The sequence below is a fragment of the Pseudophryne corroboree genome, chromosome 3 (genome assembly GCF_028390025.1).
Source record: "Pseudophryne corroboree isolate aPseCor3 chromosome 3, aPseCor3.hap2, whole genome shotgun sequence".
Classification (NCBI taxonomy): Eukaryota; Metazoa; Chordata; class Amphibia; order Anura; family Myobatrachidae; genus Pseudophryne; species Pseudophryne corroboree.
Genome location: NC_086446.1, coordinates 243,296,258 through 243,314,108, shown reverse-complemented (window position 1 = coordinate 243,314,108; position 17,851 = coordinate 243,296,258). Strand labels below are relative to the sequence as shown.

General features: G+C 39.9%; 1 long non-coding RNA gene across 18 annotated transcripts in view; it reads right to left on the bottom strand.

Annotated features, from left to right (window-relative positions):
• Positions 1-17,207, bottom strand: part of LOC135055198 (uncharacterized) — a 62,767-nt gene extending 45,560 nt beyond the window's left edge. For 15 of the 18 annotated variants that reach the window (XR_010243683.1, XR_010243690.1, XR_010243689.1 and 12 more), the window contains exons 1-5: positions 16,984-17,207; positions 9,374-9,587; positions 8,288-8,490; positions 3,540-3,753; positions 2,454-2,656 (exon numbers count right to left, since the gene is read on the bottom strand). This is a non-coding gene — a long non-coding RNA (uncharacterized LOC135055198). The remainder of the gene's footprint in view (positions 1-2,453; positions 2,657-3,539; positions 3,754-8,287; positions 8,491-9,373; positions 9,588-16,983) is intronic. The other 3 variants (XR_010243691.1, XR_010243685.1, XR_010243677.1) reach the window with 3 other exon arrangements.
• Between the last annotated feature and the right edge of the window lie 644 nt (positions 17,208-17,851).

Sequence of the window (17,851 nt, the reverse complement as noted above, 5' to 3'; positions counted from 1 at the left end):
CAAGCTGGATATGGGGCTGACCACGTCAGTAAAGCACAATACTGCATAATGCAAAAGCCGCACAGTGCCATACGGCAAAGCACCACACAGCATGATGCCATACTAACGGTATTCAGGACGGTGATAATAAATTACACCCAGAAATACAAACTATTATGATATTAAGGAAGAGCAAGCAGGATATAGGACTGAAAATGCAAGGTAGGCACCAGACAGCACCATGACGCAATGTACAGCACAATGCTATGCTTACGGTTTTAGGGATGATGGATTTATTTAGACAAACTTTTAGGATAAGAAATAGCAGGCTGATATAGGACTGAAAACACCAGGAAGGTGCCTTGAAAAGTAAGTTTGAGAATCTCTGTATTAGGATATTAAGTAAAAGCCAGCTGGAAATCGGAGTGAAATCTTTAGGTAGACACCATACAGAACATTGCCATGCCACACTGCACACCACCACATACTTTTAGAGAACCAGTACATTCTGACATGAAAACTATTAGGATATTAAGAGCAAGCTGGATACTGGACTCAAAATGTTAGGAAAGCATCATACAGCACAATGTCACACCATATGGCACAAGAGCACATAGTTTTAGAGACGCATTACATTCTGAAACAGAAATTGTTAGGATTTAGGAAGAGCAAGCAGGTTATAGGACTGAAAATGCCAGGCAGGCATCAGAAAGCACAATGCCGCAATATACAGCACAATGCTATACTTACGGTTTTAGGGACAATGAAAATATTTAGACAAACTCGTAGGATAATAAGTAAAAGGAAGCTGGTATAGGACTGAAAATAGAAAGCACAATGTCGCAATGTACAGCACAATGCTATACTTACGGTTTTAGGGACAATGGATTTATTTAAACTTTAAGGATATTAAGAAAAAGCAAGCTAATATAGGACTGAAAACACCAGGAAGGAACCATACAGCACAATGACGTGCCAAAACGGCACAGCATGATGTTATGGATGTAGGGACAATGATAATAGTTTCTACTGCTAGGTGTAACCTATTAGGATATTAAAGTAAAAGCAAGCTGGATATGGGGCTGACCACGTCAGTAAAGCACAATACTGCATAATGCAAAAGCCGCACAGTGCCATACGGCAAAGCACCACACAGCATGGTGCCATACTAACGGTATTAAGGACGGTGATAATAAATTACACCCAGAAATACAAACTATTACAATATTAGGGAAGAGCAAGCAGGATGTAGGACTGTAAATGCCAGGTAGGCACAAGACAGCACAATGCCGCAATGTACATCACAATGCTATACTTATGGTTTTAGGGACGATGGATTTATTCAAACTTTTAGGATAATTATTAAGAAATAGCAGGCTGATATAGGACTGAAAACACCAGGAAGGTGCCTTGAAAAGCAAGTTTAAGAATCTCTGTATTAGGATATTAAGTAAAAGCTAGCTGGAAATCGGAGTGAAAACTTTAGGTAGACACCATACAGAACATTGCCATGCCACACCGCACGACACCACATAGTTTTAGAGAACCAGTACATTCTAACATGAAAACTATTAAGAGCAAGCTGGATACTGGACTCAAAATGTTAGGAAAGCACCATACAGCACAATGTCACACCACATGGCACAAGAGCACATAGTTTTAGAGACGCATTACATTCTGAAACGGAAATTGTTAGGATTTAGGAAGAGCAAGCAGGTTAGAGGACTGAAAATGGCAGGCAGGCATCAGACAGCACAATGCCGCAATATACAGCACAATGCTATACTTACGGTTTTAGGGACAATGAAAATATTTAGACAAACTCGTAGGATAATAAATAAAAGGAAGCTGGTATAGGACTGAAAATGCCAGGTAGGCACAAGACAGCACAATGCTATACTTACGGTTTTAGGGACAATGGATTTATTCAAACTTTAAGGATATTAAGAAAAAGCAAACTAATCTAGGACTGAAAACACCAGGAAGGAACCATACAGCATAATGACGTGCCAAAACGGCACAGCATGTTGTTATGGATGTAGGGACAATGATAATAGTTTCTACTGCTAGGTGTAACCTATTAGGATATTAAAGTAAAAGCAAGCTGGATATGGGGCTGACCACGTCAGTAAAGCACAATACTGCATAATGCAAAAGCCGCACAGTGCCATACGGCAAAGCACCACACAGCATGGTGCCATACTAACGGTATTAAGGACGGTGATAATAAATTACACCCAGAAATACAAACTATTACGATATTAGGGAAGAGCAAGCAGGATATAGGACTGAAAACACAAGGAAGGCACTATACTGCACAATGCCATACCTTGTATTTCTATACGGCAAAACACCAAAGAGCATGATGCCAACTAACTGTTTTAGGGAGCATTAAAAAGGGTTCTCCCAGCAATACAAACTGTTCCGATATGAAAGGAATCTAGTTGTACAAAATGTATACAGGATATATTTACCTGTGCACTGAACTCAATACTCATCTTGTCCAGCAGTATCCGAAACTCTGTAGTCTGCAGCACTGGATCCTGATGCTTGCTTTTATTGCCCACCACAGAGCCATCTAGAACATCCAAGATTATTTGAAGACATTGCCAATGGAAGAAGCAAACCATTTTCTTTCAGGTACCCAAAAACCTCAATATTCAATAGAGTAGCTGCCCTAGTGAGAAGTGGAAACAATACAAGTCAGTCTGTAAACAATATAAAACTACCAACTTCAAATAACTGGCACAACACGTCTACACGACGCCATACAGCAAGGCTCCGTACAGAACTGAATATACTTAAAACATGGAACGATAGAGACAGTTTGGGAACCTTTGTGTTAAGATATTAATTACCTCAATATTCAATAGAGTAGCTCCCTAGTCAGAAGTGGAAACAACAGTAGTAAATAAAGCCTCTAAACAATATAAAACTGCAAATTTGAAATGCACAACACCCTACAGAAAGTCAACATACCACATGAAGACATACAGCAAGGCACCATACAGCACAATGCCAAGTGGCACTATACGGCACAGCATGGTCCTATACTAACGGCGATAGCAAGCTTACCCTACCGGCACAAGTGGCAATTAAGTCCAACGGTTGTAGGGATGCTGAATACTGGGTTTAACCCAGATATTCAAACTATTAGGATATTAAGAAGCAGCAAGCTGGATAGGGACTTAAAATGGTACGAAAGCACCATAACAGCACCATGCCATACGGTACAGCACCGCATAGTTTTAGAAAGGCAAACTAGAAGGATTTAAAATGAAAGCATGCTGGAGATGGGACAGACGTAAGGAAGGCACCATATAGCACAATCCTCTGCCGCACGGCAAGCGGCAATTAAGTCTAACGGTTGTAGGGATGCTGAATATTGGTTTAACCCAGATATTCAAACTATTAGGATATGAAGAAAAAGCAAGATGGATATGGGCTGACAACTTCAGCAAGGCACAATACAGCCATCAAAACATGTTATACCCAGCAATACAAACTATTACAATATGAAAGGAATATAGTTATCTAAAACGAATACAAAAGATATTTACCTGTGCACCGAAGTCAATAAACATTGAGTCCGGCAGCTTCGGAGACACAATAGTCTGCAGCACTGGATCCTGATGCTTGCTTTTAATGTCACCCACACAGCTGTCCTCCGTGTTTCAAGACATTGGCTTCCTCTTGCAAATTTGCTAATGGATGAAGCAAACCCTTTTCTCTTTCAGGTACCCAAAAACCTCAACATTCAATAGAGTATCTGCCCTAGTGAGAAGTGGAAACAATACTAGTAAGTAAAGTCTGTAAACAATATAAAACAGACAATTTTAAACGAAACGCACAACACCCTACAGGAAGTCAACATGTCACATGATGCAAGGCACCTTACAGAACTGGATATACTTAAAATTTGGACCATTAAGGTGCCTTGAAAACCAAGTTTGAGAATCTCTGTATTAGGATATTAAGTAAAAGCTAGCTGGAAATCGGAGTGAAAACTTTAGGTAGACACCATACAGAACATTGCCATGCCACACCCACACCACCACCACCACCACCACATAGTTTTAGAGAACCAGTACATTCTGACATGAAAACTATTCCAGGCCTGGCCAACCCGTGGCTCTCCAGCTGTTGTAAAACTACAAGTCCCATCATGCTTTGCTACAGTTTTGCTATTAGGGAAGGCTAAAACTGTGGCAGGGCATGCTGGGATGTGTAGTTTCACAACATCTGGAGAGCCACAGGTTGGCCAGGCCTGTATTAGGTTATTAAGAGCAAGCTGGATATTGGACTCCAAATGTTAGGAAAGCACCATACAGCACAATGTCACAAGAGCACATAGTTTTAGAGACGCATTACATTCTGAAACAGAAATTGTTAGGATTTAGGAAGAGCAAGCAGGTTATAGGACTGAAAATGCCAGGCAGGCATCAGACAGCACAATGCCGCAATATACAGCACAATGCTATACTAACGGTTTTAGGGACAATGAAAATATTTAGACAAACTCGTAGGATAATAAATAAAAGGAAGCTGGTATAGGACTGAAAATGTCAGGTAGGCACAAGACAGCACAATGCTATACTTACGGTTTTAGGGACAATGGATTTATTCAAACTTTAAGGATATTAAGAAAAAGCAAACTAATATAGGACTGAAAACACCAGGAAGGAACCATACAGCACAATGACGTGCCAAAACGGCACAGCATGTTGTTATGGATGTAGGGACAATGATAATAGTTTCTACTGCTAGGTGTAACCTATTAGGATATTAAAGTAAAAGCAAGCTGGATATGGGGCTGACCACGTCAGTAAAGCACAATACTGCATAATGCAAAAGCCGCACAGTGCCATACGGCAAAGCACCACACAGCATGATGCCATACTAACGGTATTCAGGACGGTGATAATAAATTACACCCAGAAATACAAACTATTATGATATTAAGGAAGAGCAAGCAGGATATAGGACTGAAAATGCAAGGTAGGCACCAGACAGCACCATGACGCAATGTACAGCACAATGCTATGCTTACGGTTTTAGGGATGATGGATTTATTTAGACAAACTTTTAGGATAAGAAATAGCAGGCTGATATAGGACTGAAAACACCAGGAAGGTGCCTTGAAAAGTAAGTTTGAGAATCTCTGTATTAGGATATTAAGTAAAAGCCAGCTGGAAATCGGAGTGAAATCTTTAGGTAGACACCATACAGAACATTGCCATGCCACACTGCACACCACCACATACTTTTAGAGAACCAGTACATTCTGACATGAAAACTATTAGGATATTAAGAGCAAGCTGGATACTGGACTCAAAATGTTAGGAAAGCATCATACAGCACAATGTCACACCATATGGCACAAGAGCACATAGTTTTAGAGACGCATTACATTCTGAAACAGAAATTGTTAGGATTTAGGAAGAGCAAGCAGGTTATAGGACTGAAAATGCCAGGCAGGCATCAGAAAGCACAATGCCGCAATATACAGCACAATGCTATACTTACGGTTTTAGGGACAATGAAAATATTTAGACAAACTCGTAGGATAATAAGTAAAAGGAAGCTGGTATAGGACTGAAAATAGAAAGCACAATGTCGCAATGTACAGCACAATGCTATACTTACGGTTTTAGGGACGATGGATTTATTTAAACTTTAAGGATATTAAGAAAAAGCAAGCTAATATAGGACTGAAAACACCAGGAAGGAACCATACAGCACAATGACGTGCCAAAACGGCACAGCATGATGTTATGGATGTAGGGACAATGATAATAGTTTCTACTGCTAGGTGTAACCTATTAGGATATTAAAGTAAAAGCAAGCTGGATATGGGGCTGACCACGTCAGTAAAGCACAATACTGCATAATGCAAAAGCCGCACAGTGCCATACGGCAAAGCACCACACAGCATGGTGCCATACTAACGGTATTAAGGACGGTGATAATAAATTACACCCAGAAATACAAACTATTACAATATTAGGGAAGAGCAAGCAGGATGTAGGACTGTAAATGCCAGGTAGGCACAAGACAGCACAATGCCGCAATGTACATCACAATGCTATACTTATGGTTTTAGGGACGATGGATTTATTCAAACTTTTAGGATAATTATTAAGAAATAGCAGGCTGATATAGGACTGAAAACACCAGGAAGGTGCCTTGAAAAGCAAGTTTAAGAATCTCTGTATTAGGATATTAAGTAAAAGCTAGCTGGAAATCGGAGTGAAAACTTTAGGTAGACACCATACAGAACATTGCCATGCCACACCGCACGACACCACATAGTTTTAGAGAACCAGTACATTCTAACATGAAAACTATTAAGAGCAAGCTGGATACTGGACTCAAAATGTTAGGAAAGCACCATACAGCACAATGTCACACCACATGGCACAAGAGCACATAGTTTTAGAGACGCATTACATTCTGAAACGGAAATTGTTAGGATTTAGGAAGAGCAAGCAGGTTAGAGGACTGAAAATGGCAGGCAGGCATCAGACAGCACAATGCCGCAATATACAGCACAATGCTATACTTACGGTTTTAGGGACAATGAAAATATTTAGACAAACTCGTAGGATAATAAATAAAAGGAAGCTGGTATAGGACTGAAAATGCCAGGTAGGCACAAGACAGCACAATGCTATACTTACGGTTTTAGGGACAATGGATTTATTCAAACTTTAAGGATATTAAGAAAAAGCAAACTAATCTAGGACTGAAAACACCAGGAAGGAACCATACAGCATAATGACGTGCCAAAACGGCACAGCATGTTGTTATGGATGTAGGGACAATGATAATAGTTTCTACTGCTAGGTGTAACCTATTAGGATATTAAAGTAAAAGCAAGCTGGATATGGGGCTGACCACGTCAGTAAAGCACAATACTGCATAATGCAAAAGCCGCACAGTGCCATACGGCAAAGCACCACACAGCATGATGCCATACTAACGGTATTCAGGACGGTGATAATAAATTACACCCAGAAATACAAACTATTACGATATTAAGAAAGAGCAAGCAGGATATAGGACTGAAAATGCAAGGTAGGCACCAGACAGCACCATGACGCAATGTACAGCACAATGCTATGCTTACGGTTTTAGGGAAGATGGATTTATTTAGACAAACTTTAGGATAAGAAATAGCAGGCTGATATAGGACTGAAAACACCAGGAAGGTGCCTTGAAAAGCAAGTTTGAGAATCTCTGTATTAGGATATTAAGTAAAAGCCAGCTGGAAATCGGAGTGAAATCTTTAGGTAGACACCATACAGAACATTGCCATGCCACACTGCACACCACCACATACTTTTAGAGAACCAGTACATTCTGACATGAAAACTATTAGGATATTAAGAGCAAGCTGGATACTGGACTCAAAATGTTAGGAAAGCATCATACAGCACAATGTCACACCATATGGCACAAGAGCACATAGTTTTAGAGACGCATTACATTCTGAAACAGAAATTGTTAGGATTTAGGAAGAGCAAGCAGGTTATAGGACTGAAAATGCCAGGCAGGCATCAGAAAGCACAATGCCGCAATATACAGCACAATGCTATACTTACGGTTTTAGGGACAATGAAAATATTTAGACAAACTCGTAGGATAATAAGTAAAAGGAAGCTGGTATAGGACTGAAAATGCCAGGTAGGCATCAGACAGCACAATGTCGCAATGTACAGCACAATGCTATACTTACGGTTTTAGGGACGATGGATTTATTTAAACTTTAAGGATATTAAGAAAAAGCAAGCTAATATAGGACTGAAAACACCAGGAAGGAACCATACAGCACAATGACGTGCCAAAACGGCACAGCATGATGTTATGGATGTAGGGACAATGATAATAGTTTCTACTGCTAGGTGTAACCTATTAGGATATTAAAGTAAAAGCAAGCTGGATATGGGGCTGACCACGTCAGTAAAGCACAATACTGCATAATGCAAAAGCCGCACTGTGCCATACGGCAAAGCACCACACAGCATGGTGCCATACTAACGGTATTAAGGACGGTGATAATAAATTACACCCAGAAATACAAACTATTACGATATTAGGGAAGAGCAAGCAGGATATAGGACTGAAAACACAAGGAAGGCACTATACTGCACAATGCCATACCTTGTATTTCTATACGGCAAAACACCAAAGAGCATGATGCCAACTAACTGTTTTAGGGAGCATTAAAAAGGGTTCTCCCAGCAATACAAACTGTTCCGATATGAAAGGAATCTAGTTGTACAAAATGTATACAGGATATATTTACCTGTGCACTGAACTCAATACTCATCTTGTCCAGCAGTATCCGAAACTCTGTAGTCTGCAGCACTGGATCCTGATGCTTGCTTTTATTGCCCACCACAGAGCCATCTAGAACATCCAAGATTATTTGAAGACATTGCCAATGGAAGAAGCAAACCATTTTCTTTCAGGTACCCAAAAACCTCAATATTCAATAGAGTAGCTGCCCTAGTGAGAAGTGGAAACAATACAAGTCAGTCTGTAAACAATATAAAACTACCAACTTCAAATAACTGGCACAACACGTCTACACGACGCCATACAGCAAGGCTCCGTACAGAACTGAATATACTTAAAACATGGAACGATAGAGACAGTTTGGGAACCTTTGTGTTAAGATATTAATTACCTCAATATTCAATAGAGTAGCTCCCTAGTCAGAAGTGGAAACAACAGTAGTAAATAAAGCCTCTAAACAATATAAAACTGCAAATTTGAAATGCACAACACCCTACAGAAAGTCAACATACCACATGAAGACATACTGCAAGGCACCATACAGCACAATGCCAAGCGGCACTATACGGCACAGCATGGTCCTATACTAACGGCGATAGCAAGCTTACCCTACCGGCACAAGTGGCAATTAAGTCCAACGGTTGTAGGGATGCTGAATACTGGGTTTAACCCAGATATTCAAACTATTAGGATATTAAGAAGCAGCAAGCTGGATAGGGACTTAAAATGGTACGAAAGCACCATAACAGCACCATGCCATACGGTACAGCACCGCATAGTTTTAGAAAGGCAAACTAGAAGGATTTAAAATGAAAGCATGCTGGAGATGGGACAGACGTAAGGAAGGCACCATATAGCACAATCCTCTGCCGCACGGCAAGCGGCAATTAAGTCGAACGGTTGTAGGGATGCCGAATATTGGTTTAACCCAGATATTCAAACTATTAGGATATGAAGAAAAAGCAAGATGGATATGGGCTGACAACTTCAGCAAGGCACAATACAGCCATCAAAACATGTTATACCCAGCAATACAAACTATTACAATATGAAAGGAATATAATTATCTAAAACGAATACAAAAGATATTTACCTGTGCACCGAAGTCAATAAACATCGAGTCCGGCAGCTTCGGAGACACAATAGTCTGCAGCACTGGATCCTGATGCTTGCTTTTAATGTCACCCACACAGCTGTCCTCCGTGTTTCAAGACATTGGCTTCCTCTTGCAAATTTGCTAATGGATGAAGCAAACCCTTTTCTCTTTCAGGTACCCAAAAACCTCAACATTCAATAGAGTATCTGCCCTAGTGAGAAGTGGAAACAATACTAGTAAGTAAAGTCTGTAAACAATATAAAACAGACAATTTTAAACGAAACGCACAACACCCTACAGGAAGTCAACATGTCACATGATGCCATAATGCAAGGCACCTTACAGAACTGGATATACTTAAAATTTGGACCATTAAGGTGCCTTGAAAACCAAGTTTGAGAATCTCTGTATTAGGATATTAAGTAAAAGCTAGCTGGAAATCGGAGTGAAAACTTTAGGTAGACACCATATAGAACATTGCCATGCCACACCCACACCACCACCACATAGTTTTAGAGAACCAGTACATTCTGACATGAAAACTAATTAGGTTATTAAGAGCAAGCTGGATATTGGACTCCAAATGTTAGGAAAGCACCATACAGCACAATGTCACAAGAGCACATAGTTTTAGAGACGCATTACATTCTGAAACAGAAATTGTTAGGATTTAGGAAGAGCAAGCAGGTTATAGGACTGAAAATGCCAGGCAGGCATCAGACAGCACAATGCCGCAATATACAGCACAATGCTATACTAACGGTTTTAGGGACAATGAAAATATTTAGACAAACTCGTAGGATAATAAATAAAAGGAAGCTGGTATAGGACTGAAAATGTCAGGTAGGCACAAGACAGCACAATGCTATACTTACGGTTTTAGGGACAATGGATTTATTCAAACTTTAAGGATATTAAGAAAAAGCAAACTAATATAGGACTGAAAACACCAGGAAGGAACCATACAGCACAATGACGTGCCAAAACGGCACAGCATGATGTTATGGATGTAGGGACAATGATAATAGTTTCTACTGCTAGGTGTAACCTATTAGGATATTAAAGTAAAAGCAAGCTGGATATGGGGCTGACCACGTCAGTAAAGCACAATACTGCATAATGCAAAAGCCGCACAGTGCCATACGGCAAAGCACCACACAGCATGGTGCCATACTAACGGTATTAAGGACGGTGATAATAAATTACACCCAGAAATACAAACTATTACAATATTAGGGAAGAGCAAGCAGGATGTAGGACTGTAAATGCCAGGTAGGCACAAGACAGCACAATGCTATACTTATGGTTTTAGGGACGATGGATTTATTCAAACTTTTAGGATAATTAAGAAATAGCAGGCTGATATAGGACTGAAAACACCAGGAAGGTGCCTTGAAAAGCAAGTTTAAGAATCTCTGTATTAGGATATTAAGTAAAAGCTAGCTGGAAATCGGAGTGAAAACTTTAGGTAGACACCATACAGAACATTGCCATGCCACACCGCACGACACCACATAGTTTTAGAGAACCAGTACATTCTAACATGAAAACTATTAAGAGCAAGCTGGATACTGGACTCAAAATGTTAGGAAAGCACCATACAGCACAATGTCACACCACATGGCACAAGAGCACATAGTTTTAGAGACGCATTACATTCTGAAACGGAAATTGTTAGGATTTAGGAAGAGCAAGCAGGTTAGAGGACTGAAAATGGCAGGCAGGCATCAGACAGCACAATGCCGCAATATACAGCACAATGCTATACTTACGGTTTTAGGGACAATGAAAATATTTAGACAAACTCGTAGGATAATAAATAAAAGGAAGCTGGTATAGGACTGAAAATGCCAGGTAGGCACAAGACAGCACAATGCTATACTTATGGTTTTAGGGACAATGGATTTATTCAAACTTTAAGGATATTAAGAAAAAGCAAACTAATATAGGACTGAAAACACCAGGAAGGAACCATACAGCATAATGACGTGCCAAAACGGCACAGCATGTTGTTATGGATGTAGGGACAATGATAATAGTTTCTACTGCTAGGTGTAACCTATTAGGATATTAAAGTAAAAGCAAGCTGGATATGGGGCTGACCACGTCAGTAAAGCACAATACTGCATAATGCAAAAGCCGCACAGTGCCATACGGCAAAGCACCACACAGCATGATGCCATACTAACGGTATTCAGGACGGTGATAATAAATTACACCCAGAAATACAAACTATTATGATATTAAGGAAGAGCAAGCAGGATATAGGACTGAAAATGCAAGGTAGGCACCAGACAGCACCATGACGCAATGTACAGCACAATGCTATGCTTACGGTTTTAGGGATGATGGATTTATTTAGACAAACTTTTAGGATAAGAAATAGCAGGCTGATATAGGACTGAAAACACCAGGAAGGTGCCTTGAAAAGCAAGTTTGAGAATCTCTGTATTAGGATATTAAGTAAAAGCCAGCTGGAAATCGGAGTGAAATCTTTAGGTAGACACCATACAGAACATTGCCATGCCACACTGTACACCACCACATACTTTTAGAGAACCAGTACATTCTGACATGAAAACTATTAGGATATTAAGAGCAAGCTGGATACTGGACTCAAAATGTTAGGAAAGCATCATACAGCACAATGTCACACCATATGGCACAAGAGCACATAGTTTTAGAGACGCATTACATTCTGAAACAGAAATTGTTAGGATTTAGGAAGAGCAAGCAGGTTATAGGACTGAAAATGCCAGGCAGGCATCAGACAGCACAATGCTATACTTACGGTTTTAGGGACAATGAAAATATTTAGACAAACTCGTAGGATAATAAGTAAAAGGAAGCTGGTATAGGACTGAAAATAGAAAGCACAATGTCGCAATGTACAGCACAATGCTATACTTACGGTTTTAGGGACAATGGATTTATTCAAACTTTAAGGATATTAAGAAAAAGCAAGCTAATATAGGACTGAAAACACCAGGAAGGAACCATACAGCACAATGACGTGCCAAAACGGCACAGCATGTTGTTATGGATGTAGGGACAATGATAATAGTTTCTACTGCTAGGTGTAACCTATTAGGATATTAAAGTAAAAGCAAGCTGGATATGGGGCTGACCACGTCAGTAAAGCACAATACTGCATAATGCAAAAGCCGCACAGTGCCATACGGCAAAGCACCACACAGCATGATGCCATACTAACGGTATTCAGGACGGTGATAATAAATTACACCCAGAAATACAAACTATTATGATATTAAGGAAGAGCAAGCAGGATATAGGACTGAAAATGCAAGGTAGGCACCAGACAGCACCATGACGCAATGTACAGCACAATGCTATGCTTACGGTTTTAGGGATGATGGATTTATTTAGACAAACTTTTAGGATAAGAAATAGCAGGCTGATATAGGACTGAAAACACCAGGAAGGTGCCTTGAAAAGTAAGTTTGAGAATCTCTGTATTAGGATATTAAGTAAAAGCCAGCTGGAAATCGGAGTGAAATCTTTAGGTAGACACCATACAGAACATTGCCATGCCACACTGCACACCACCACATACTTTTAGAGAACCAGTACATTCTGACATGAAAACTATTAGGATATTAAGAGCAAGCTGGATACTGGACTCAAAATGTTAGGAAAGCATCATACAGCACAATGTCACACCATATGGCACAAGAGCACATAGTTTTAGAGACGCATTACATTCTGAAACAGAAATTGTTAGGATTTAGGAAGAGCAAGCAGGTTATAGGACTGAAAATGCCAGGCAGGCATCAGAAAGCACAATGCCGCAATATACAGCACAATGCTATACTTACGGTTTTAGGGACAATGAAAATATTTAGACAAACTCGTAGGATAATAAGTAAAAGGAAGCTGGTATAGGACTGAAAATAGAAAGCACAATGTCGCAATGTACAGCACAATGCTATACTTACGGTTTTAGGGACGATGGATTTATTTAAACTTTAAGGATATTAAGAAAAAGCAAGCTAATATAGGACTGAAAACACCAGGAAGGAACCATACAGCACAATGACGTGCCAAAACGGCACAGCATGATGTTATGGATGTAGGGACAATGATAATAGTTTCTACTGCTAGGTGTAACCTATTAGGATATTAAAGTAAAAGCAAGCTGGATATGGGGCTGACCACGTCAGTAAAGCACAATACTGCATAATGCAAAAGCCGCACAGTGCCATACGGCAAAGCACCACACAGCATGGTGCCATACTAACGGTATTAAGGACGGTGATAATAAATTACACCCAGAAATACAAACTATTACAATATTAGGGAAGAGCAAGCAGGATGTAGGACTGTAAATGCCAGGTAGGCACAAGACAGCACAATGCTATACTTATGGTTTTAGGGACGATGGATTTATTCAAACTTTTAGGATAATTAAGAAATAGCAGGCTGATATAGGACTGAAAACACCAGGAAGGTGCCTTGAAAAGCAAGTTTAAGAATCTCTGTATTAGGATATTAAGTAAAAGCTAGCTGGAAATCGGAGTGAAAACTTTAGGTAGACACCATACAGAACATTGCCATGCCACACCGCACGACACCACATAGTTTTAGAGAACCAGTACATTCTAACATGAAAACTATTAAGAGCAAGCTGGATACTGGACTCAAAATGTTAGGAAAGCACCATACAGCACAATGTCACACCACATGGCACAAGAGCACATAGTTTTAGAGACGCATTACATTCTGAAACGGAAATTGTTAGGATTTAGGAAGAGCAAGCAGGTTAGAGGACTGAAAATGGCAGGCGGGCATCAGACAGCACAATGCCGCAATATACAGCACAATGCTATACTTACGGTTTTAGGGACAATGAAAATATTTAGACAAACTCGTAGGATAATAAATAAAAGGAAGCTGGTATAGGACTGAAAATGCCAGGTAGGCACAAGACAGCACAATGCTATACTTATGGTTTTAGGGACAATGGATTTATTCAAACTTTAAGGATATTAAGAAAAAGCAAACTAATATAGGACTGAAAACACCAGGAAGGAACCATACAGCATAATGACGTGCCAAAACGGCACAGCATGTTGTTATGGATGTAGGGACAATGATAATAGTTTCTACTGCTAGGTGTAACCTATTAGGATATTAAAGTAAAAGCAAGCTGGATATGGGGCTGACCACGTCAGTAAAGCACAATACTGCATAATGCAAAAGCCGCACAGTGCCATACGGCAAAGCACCACACAGCATGATGCCATACTAACGGTATTCAGGACGGTGATAATAAATTACACCCAGAAATACAAACTATTATGATATTAAGGAAGAGCAAGCAGGATATAGGACTGAAAATGCAAGGTAGGCACCAGACAGCACCATGACGCAATGTACAGCACAATGCTATGCTTACGGTTTTAGGGATGATGGATTTATTTAGACAAACTTTTAGGATAAGAAATAGCAGGCTGATATAGGACTGAAAACACCAGGAAGGTGCCTTGAAAAGCAAGTTTGAGAATCTCTGTATTAGGATATTAAGTAAAAGCCAGCTGGAAATCGGAGTGAAATCTTTAGGTAGACACCATACAGAACATTGCCATGCCACACTGTACACCACCACATACTTTTAGAGAACCAGTACATTCTGACATGAAAACTATTAGGATATTAAGAGCAAGCTGGATACTGGACTCAAAATGTTAGGAAAGCATCATACAGCACAATGTCACACCATATGGCACAAGAGCACATAGTTTTAGAGACGCATTACATTCTGAAACAGAAATTGTTAGGATTTAGGAAGAGCAAGCAGGTTATAGGACTGAAAATGCCAGGCAGGCATCAGACAGCACAATGCTATACTTACGGTTTTAGGGACAATGAAAATATTTAGACAAACTCGTAGGATAATAAGTAAAAGGAAGCTGGTATAGGACTGAAAATAGAAAGCACAATGTCGCAATGTACAGCACAATGCTATACTTACGGTTTTAGGGACAATGGATTTATTCAAACTTTAAGGATATTAAGAAAAAGCAAACTAATATAGGACTGAAAACACCAGGAAGGAACCATACAGCACAATGACGTGCCAAAACGGCACAGCATGTTGTTATGGATGTAGGGACAATGATAATAGTTTCTACTGCTAGGTGTAACCTATTAGGATATTAAAGTAAAAGCAAGCTGGATATGGGGCTGACCACGTCAGTAAAGCACAATACTGCATAATGCAAAAGCCGCACAGTGCCATACGGCAAAGCACCACACAGCATGATGCCATACTAACGGTATTCAGGACGGTGATAATAAATTACACCCAGAAATACAAACTATTATGATATTAAGGAAGAGCAAGCAGGATATAGGACTGAAAATGCAAGGTAGGCACCAGACAGCACCATGACGCAATGTACAGCACAATGCTATGCTTACGGTTTTAGGGATGATGGATTTATTTAGACAAACTTTTAGGATAAGAAATAGCAGGCTGATATAGGACTGAAAACACCAGGAAGGTGCCTTGAAAAGCAAGTTTGAGAATCTCTGTATTAGGATATTAAGTAAAAGCCAGCTGGAAATCGGAGTGAAATCTTTAGGTAGACACCATACAGAACATTGCCATGCCACACTGTACACCACCACATACTTTTAGAGAACCAGTACATTCTGACATGAAAACTATTAGGATATTAAGAGCAAGCTGGATACTGGACTCAAAATGTTAGGAAAGCATCATACAGCACAATGTCACACCATATGGCACAAGAGCACATAGTTTTAGAGACGCATTACATTCTGAAACAGAAATTGTTAGGATTTAGGAAGAGCAAGCAGGTTATAGGACTGAAAATGCCAGGCAGGCATCAGAAAGCACAATGCCGCAATATACAGCACAATGCTATACTTACGGTTTTAGGGACAATGAAAATATTTAGACAAACTCGTAGGATAATAAGTAAAAGGAAGCTGGTATAGGACTGAAAATAGAAAGCACAATGTCGCAATGTACAGCACAATGCTATACTTACGGTTTTAGGGACGATGGATTTATTTAAACTTTAAGGATATTAAGAAAAAGCAAGCTAATATAGGACTGAAAACACCAGGAAGGAACCATACAGCACAATGACGTGCCAAAATGGCACAGCATGATGTTATGGATGTAGGGACAATGATAATAGTTTCTACTGCTAGGTGTAACCTATTAGGATATTAAAGTAAAAGCAAGCTGGATATGGGGCTGACCACGTCAGTAAAGCACAATACTGCATAATGCAAAAGCCGCACAGTGCCATACGGCAAAGCACCACACAGCATGATGCCATACTAACGGTATTCAGGACGGTGATAATAAATTACACCCAGAAATACAAACTATTACGATATTAGGGAAGAGCAAGCAGGATATAGGACTGAAAACACAAGGAAGGCACTATACTGCACAATGCCATACCTTGTATTTCTATACGGCAAAACACCAAAGAGCATGATGCCAACTAACTGTTTTAGGGAGCATTAAAAAGGGTTCTCCCAGCAATACAAACTGTTCCGATATGAAAGGAATCTAGTTGTACAAAATGTATACAGGATATATTTACCTGTGCACTGAACTCAATACTCATCTTGTCCAGCAGTATCCGAAACTCTGTAGTCTGCAGCACTGGATCCTGATGCTTGCTTTTATTGCCCACCACAGAGCCATCTAGAACATCCAAGATTATTTGAAGACATTGCCAATGGAAGAAGCAAACCATTTTCTTTCAGGTACCCAAAAACCTCAATATTCAATAGAGTAGCTGCCCTAGTGAGAAGTGGAAACAATACAAGTCAGTCTGTAAACAATATAAAACTACCAACTTCAAATAACTGGCACAACACGTCTACACGACGCCATACAGCAAGGCTCCGTACAGAACTGAATATACTTAAAACATGGAACGATAGAGACAGTTTGGGAACCTTTGTGTTAAGATATTAATTACCTCAATATTCAATAGAGTAGCTCCCTAGTCAGAAGTGGAAACAACAGTAGTAAATAAAGCCTCTAAACAATATAAAACTGCAAATTTGAAATGCACAACACCCTACAGAAAGTCAACATACCACATGAAGACATACAGCAAGGCACCATACAGCACAATGCCAAGTGGCACTATACGGCACAGCATGGTCCTATACTAACGGCGATAGCAAGCTTACCCTACCGGCACAAGTGGCAATTAAGTCCAACGGTTGTAGGGATGCTGAATACTGGTTTAACCCAGATATTCAAACTATTAGGATATTAAGAAAAAGCAAGCTGGATAGGGAATTAAAATGGTACGAAAGCACCATAACAGCACAGTACCATGCCATACGGTAAAGCACCGCATAGTATTAGGAAGGCAAACTATAAGGATTTTACATGAAAGCAAGCTGGAAATGGGACACGCGTAAGAAAGGCACCATACAGCAGAAATCTCTGCC